The sequence below is a fragment of the Callithrix jacchus genome, chromosome 21 (genome assembly GCF_049354715.1).
Source record: "Callithrix jacchus isolate 240 chromosome 21, calJac240_pri, whole genome shotgun sequence".
Lineage (NCBI taxonomy): Eukaryota > Metazoa > Chordata > Mammalia > Primates > Cebidae > Callithrix > Callithrix jacchus.
Genome location: NC_133522.1, coordinates 35,552,165 through 35,557,716, shown reverse-complemented (window position 1 = coordinate 35,557,716; position 5,552 = coordinate 35,552,165). Strand labels below are relative to the sequence as shown.

Below are 5,552 nucleotides of genomic sequence, written 5' to 3'. Positions count from 1 at the left end.
AGTATAGGATCTTCCTTGCAAAATGTACCTAAAAATAGGACTGTAAGTTAAACAAATAATAACAGTCATCAGGAAAAATGAACTGGTGCTAGGCGAGGAAGGAGAAGATAATCTCCAGCTGAGTCCTCAAAAGAAATGTGAAGCTAATGAGGCAGACACATCCCAACGGGGTGGGGGAGGCAACAAACGACCAGTGTGACCGAAAATATTTCTGTGTCAATAGGACATTTTCCAAGAAAGAAAGGGAAATTAGAAAACTTTAAAACTGACAGCCACATCTTTTTATGCATAATGAAGAACCAAAGAACTTGTCTTCACAGGAGAAGTACTGATAATAAAATGAAAATTAAAAATGAATAATTTAGCAAAGATAGGACGCCAAGCAAAGGTTATCCTGGACACAGAACATTTTCAGCAGCCTCCTCCCATTCTCTTCAGCATGACTGTCAGTCTACATACAGTGACCTGAGAAGAGAACTCAATAGACGCCTGATGGCTTCTTGCAAGAGTCTTTCATCATCTTTGCCTGTGATCTCTCTTCATATGGTAAAATCTATAATGGGTCAATCTCATTCCATTCACCATGACAGCATCTTCCGTTCCTCTCCATAAGGAAAGAAGGGACTGGTGGCTTTGTGGCTGACCCTTTATTACAAGGATGTATCATGTGTCTCCTATGTAAAATGGAATTTTACCAATTATATGAATTATTATTACTGCAACCTCTCCCCATTTGCCCCATTAAACTCTTCTTGGCTTGGTAGTACATTAAGAGCCAGAATATGATAACCTCTGCCCAGCTCCCTTGCTGTGAAAGGGCACTAAAATACTCAGGTCTGACTCCACTCTTCCTCACGATATCTGGGTTGGTCATTTTTATTCCTTCCATCCTACTTAACCATGCCACATCCTGGATATTTGCAAGAACTTCTGATCGTGAATGATGGAGAGAGAGTATAGAACCTAAAATGGGCTGCCCATTTGTCCGCCCACTTTTTCATTTCACAGGTATTTACTGAGCACTTCTTTTGTGCCTGGAATTGTGTTTGGGGCTGGGGAATAAACCTGAGGACTAAGTCAGCACAGTCAGATGGAGGAGTATCCCGGCTATAAATTATTGTGATAATGTGTTGGGTGATGTGAACTGTAGGAACCACCTTCTCAGAGCTTCCAGAAAACAGCAGAGGCTGCTAAAAAGTTTGGACAGAGGGGTCACGGGTCTATCCAAACTTCCCTAGTCTGCTATAGTGACCCCTATTCTCTGTTCTTCATTGTTTTCTTTGAAGAGCGTCCAGGCTCCCACAATCTGGAGGAGGGATAAGCGTTGCCATGGCGCAGAGCTGCCCCTGCAACCTGGCCTTCGCCCTGCTCTCTGCTGCCCCCTGCAGGGCCCGCGGTAAATGGGCTCATTTATTCGCAGGGACATTTTCTGGAACCTTAAAAAACATCCTCCATCATTTAAGAAGCAATTCCTGAATTCCCAACTGCCACCGGAGGGAAGCAGAGACAGTAACCCTGTGCCAGAATCTCTACAGGGTCCCCGTGGCTCCCCACATCAGCCATGGGTGTATGCCGAGTTTTTTGTCTCGAGTATGAACGGGAAGTCATTGACAAGCGACCAAGCCAATTTCACAGCTCCCCATGAGAAAACGCTTTTCTGAACCCCACTACCATCCTGTCTCTGGGCCCACGGACCCTTTGTTTATCTCTTCTAAAAAGTGAAAGCATTAAAAGAGAGAGAGAGAGAGAGAGAGAGAGAGAGAGAGAATGCCGCCACAAGGGATATTCCTGTTTTTTTCAAGTAAACAAGCCAATCATTTACGTGTCTCTTTCCTGCTTAAAAAGGAACAAAGAATACACCAAGGGTGCAGATATGGTGGGGCTGGAGGAGGCCAGCTTTTGGGGAGAGCACTGAGCGCCTGTGGGGGAATGTGTCCCCCGTTCAGAAAGGTTTTCCCTCAGTCATTGCCAATTCATGGCAGCCCTTGAGAAGAGACCCCCCACAGACCAAGCTGGTTAGGCAGACACTACAGCTCTTTCTTCATTTTTTCCTGATTGGTACCAGCCCAAGAAACACAGACCTTAGTGTTTCCTTCGCAGTGTGCTCCCTATGTCCCCAGTCAATTCATTAGCATGTTGGTTTGCAGAAATTTTTGCTCAGTAGTACATTAGAAAAGACCATGGAATATTACTATTTCTAAAATTATTTTCTACTTTTATTTTTACTATTTTTTCTCTTCCTTCAGTCAATCCCTCAAATTCCCCCACCATCCATTCGCCCAGGACTCCTGACGTTCATATTTAGACCACCTCTCACCACAGGCTTCAGAGGCTGTTTGCTCCTGATTTTCCAAATGAGGCAAAATGAAACTTCAAGCTCACAACCAGCAGCAACTCAACACGCGCTTCTGCACACATTATGCAGATGTGCTTCTAATCTTGTATCTTTCCAAGCAGACCTTCCCAGGCTTCTGCAGTGTAAGAGAACAGATGTGGTTTTATTAAAATTAGTATCTCAATTTCAATAGCTCTAAGTTCCCACCTGCTTGATGGCAGCACCAAAGGGAGCCCCTCAGAGCCTCCTCTGCTATTCCAAGCATTTCAGGGTGGCCGTGAAGGACAGCAAGGAAGAAATCTGCTTCTGGACTTGGATTTCAGTCTCACCTGCTGTCCACTTCCTGTACTGAAGAAGGTGTCTTGATGAGGTATCGCTCCACAGCTTTTGGACCCTCTGAGAGAAAAGGGGTCATGGATCTTTCCATTGCAACTCTGGGTACCACATTTCTCACTTGGAAGCCATCCCCAAGGTCCCAAGCTGTCTTCATAACACTAGGATCATGGTCTTAGCCACCTTTTCCACTTAACTCCTGAAGTTGCTCTGCTCATGCCTGGATTCACAAGTCCTTAAGCTTCTGACTTAACCTACCCCTTTATTAGGGTTGAGAACTGGCTCTAGAAAGGGATTAGGACATAAGTGCCCCCACCCCTTGCATACCCTTATTTATTATTTTTTTCTTTTTTCTCCAGTTGCCTTTGTCCCTACAATAGGATGAATCATGTCTTCTCAAAAGACATATCCAAAGCAATGTAACTGGTCATCAGCAGATGAATGGATAAAGAAAATGTAGTATATAGACCAAATGGAGTACTATTCAGCCATAAAAAATGAGATCCTATTATTTGTAACAACATACACGGAACTGGAGGTCATTATGTTAAGTGAAATAAGCCAGGAGTAGAAAGACAAACTTTAAATGTTCTCACTTATTTGTGGGAGCTAAAAATTAAAACAATTGAGCTCATAGAGATGGAGAGTAGAACGATAGTTACCAGAGACTGGCAAGGGTAGTTGGGGTAAGGAGTGGGGGTGGTTAATGGGTATAAAAATATAATTAGATAGAACAAATACCATCTAGTGTTTGATAGTACCACAGGGTAACTACAGTCAACACATTTACTGTACATTTGAAAATAACTACGTATACTTGGATTGTCTGTAACACAAAGAAAGGACAAATGCTTCAGGCAATGGATACCCTATTTACCCAGATGGGATTATTACACATTGCATACCTGCTATCAAAATATCATGTACCCCATAAATATATGCACATACTATCTGCACACAAAAATTAAAAATTAATAATGTTTAAAGATATGTCTAATTCCTAACCTCTGGTACACGTGAATGTGCCCACATGAAAAGAGGTCTTTCGTAGGTCGTCACAGATATCGTTAAGAATCTTAGAATGAGATAATCCGGGATTTTGGTTGCACCCTAAATCCAATGCCTGGTGTCCTCACAAGAGAAAGGAGAAAGAGATTTGAGACACAGGAAGGGGGAAGACCATATGAAGATGAAGACAGAGATTGGAGGGATGCCACCACAAGCAAGAAACACCAGGAGCCATCAGAAACTGGAGGAGGCAAGAAAAGATTCTCCCTTAGAGCCCAGAGAAAGTGCAGCCCTGAAGACACCAGAACCATGAAAGGAAAGAATGCTCTTCTGTCATTTTGACCCATCAGGCTTGTGGTAGTATGTGGCAGTCCTGTTCTCTCAGAGGGTCCGAAAGCCGTGGAGCAATGCCTCATCAAGATCCCTTCTTCAGTACAGGAAGTGGACAGCAGGTGAGGATGAAATCATAGTCCAGGAGCAGATTTCCTCCTTGCTGTCCTGCATGGCCACCCTGCAATGCCCGGGATAGCAGAGGAGGCTTTGCGGGGCTCCCTTTGGTGCTGCCATCAAGCAGGTAGGAACTTAGAGCTATTGAAATTTACTTGCCAATTTTAATAAAACCTAATAAAAATATAGCTGCCATCCCACTACTGAAGCCCCAACCTGTCCTTCTATTTATTTTAGCGAAAACAAGATTAAAACTCAGGCAAATAGAAACTGGAGTAAAAGGTGCCACCTAACCCCTCCAGGGACAAAAACCTGAGTCCTAGCTGAGCATAGTCCTGGGTTCATTTGGTATCTTCTTCTTGAAGACCATATTGTTGACACTCCTTAAAATTAAACACTATATTTCTTAGGGTTATTCCTACTAATCTTATAGACACTAGTTAGACAACATGTGAATAGAATTAAAATGAATTTACTTTAACTCTACCACTCGCTCTGCAACTCAGCACACTGTCCCCTGCCCACCAACAAGCAAAACAAGCCATTCATAGGTTGGTGATTGAGTTTATGTCTAGCTTCCCAAGACAAGGATTATTAGGTCATTCCAGACTCCTCACTCGGCTTTGTAGTTGACAGTAGGCCTCTGTTCCCAGGCCACTCTCTGGAACAAAAACATATTTGAATTCCTTCCAACCAAAAATAATAATAAACTAACAAAAATAATAACCTTCTGTCTCTCCATCATGTTCCTCCCTTATATATTACTCTCTCTCCCTTGCCATATATAAGAGGCAATCTTCTTAAAAGATAAACAATCTTTGGGGCTCTGGTTAAAAGCGTTCATTGTGGCCTTAGACAGACCTGTGTCAAGTCCTGGCTGTGCAATTCAGCATGTTATTCTCTCCAGGTCTTGCTTCTTTCTCAATTAAAAGAGGAAGAGCCACAGAGTTATGCTACAAGAAGACAGTGAGACGAGGCGGTTGAGGAACTAAGTAAACAGAAAGGACTTTAGAGGATAAAGGGTAATGAGTCTCTGTACAGCCCAGGAAAATGATAAAGAGAAGGATTTGGAATTAAAGGAAACACATGAAGGACTCTTAGACCTCTAGCTGGGCCAGCAAGGGACTGTTGCTTAGGCATCAGGAATTGACAAGTTGACTAAGCAGCCACTGATACAGGCCCCACCCATGACGTCTACATTCCTCTTTCATCACAGCACTAGCACCCAGAACCCTAACTGGCAGTGCCAGAGACACAGCAGGTACTCAGAGATGACCTACTTCCTGCATCCAGGAAGCAGAGCACATGGTATCCAAGGGCAGGGGAGATGTATCCATGACCAGATGTCCAGAGGGTATTTGGGCAAGAACCCAACATGGCACATTCAGAGTATACTACAATAACAGAAAGACTGCTCCTTAAAGCAATC

At 43.4% G+C, this 5,552-nt stretch overlaps 1 long non-coding RNA gene across 1 annotated transcript; it reads right to left on the bottom strand.

The window, feature by feature from the left end:
- Nucleotides 1–993: 993 nt before the first annotated feature.
- LOC118149876 (uncharacterized) lies at nt 994–5,174 on the bottom strand. The gene is made up of 2 exons (XR_004737606.3): nt 4,985–5,174; nt 994–1,190 (listed from the first exon to the last, which is right to left on the bottom strand). It is a non-coding gene; the product is annotated as an uncharacterized LOC118149876 (long non-coding RNA).
- Between the last annotated feature and the right edge of the window lie 378 nt (nt 5,175–5,552).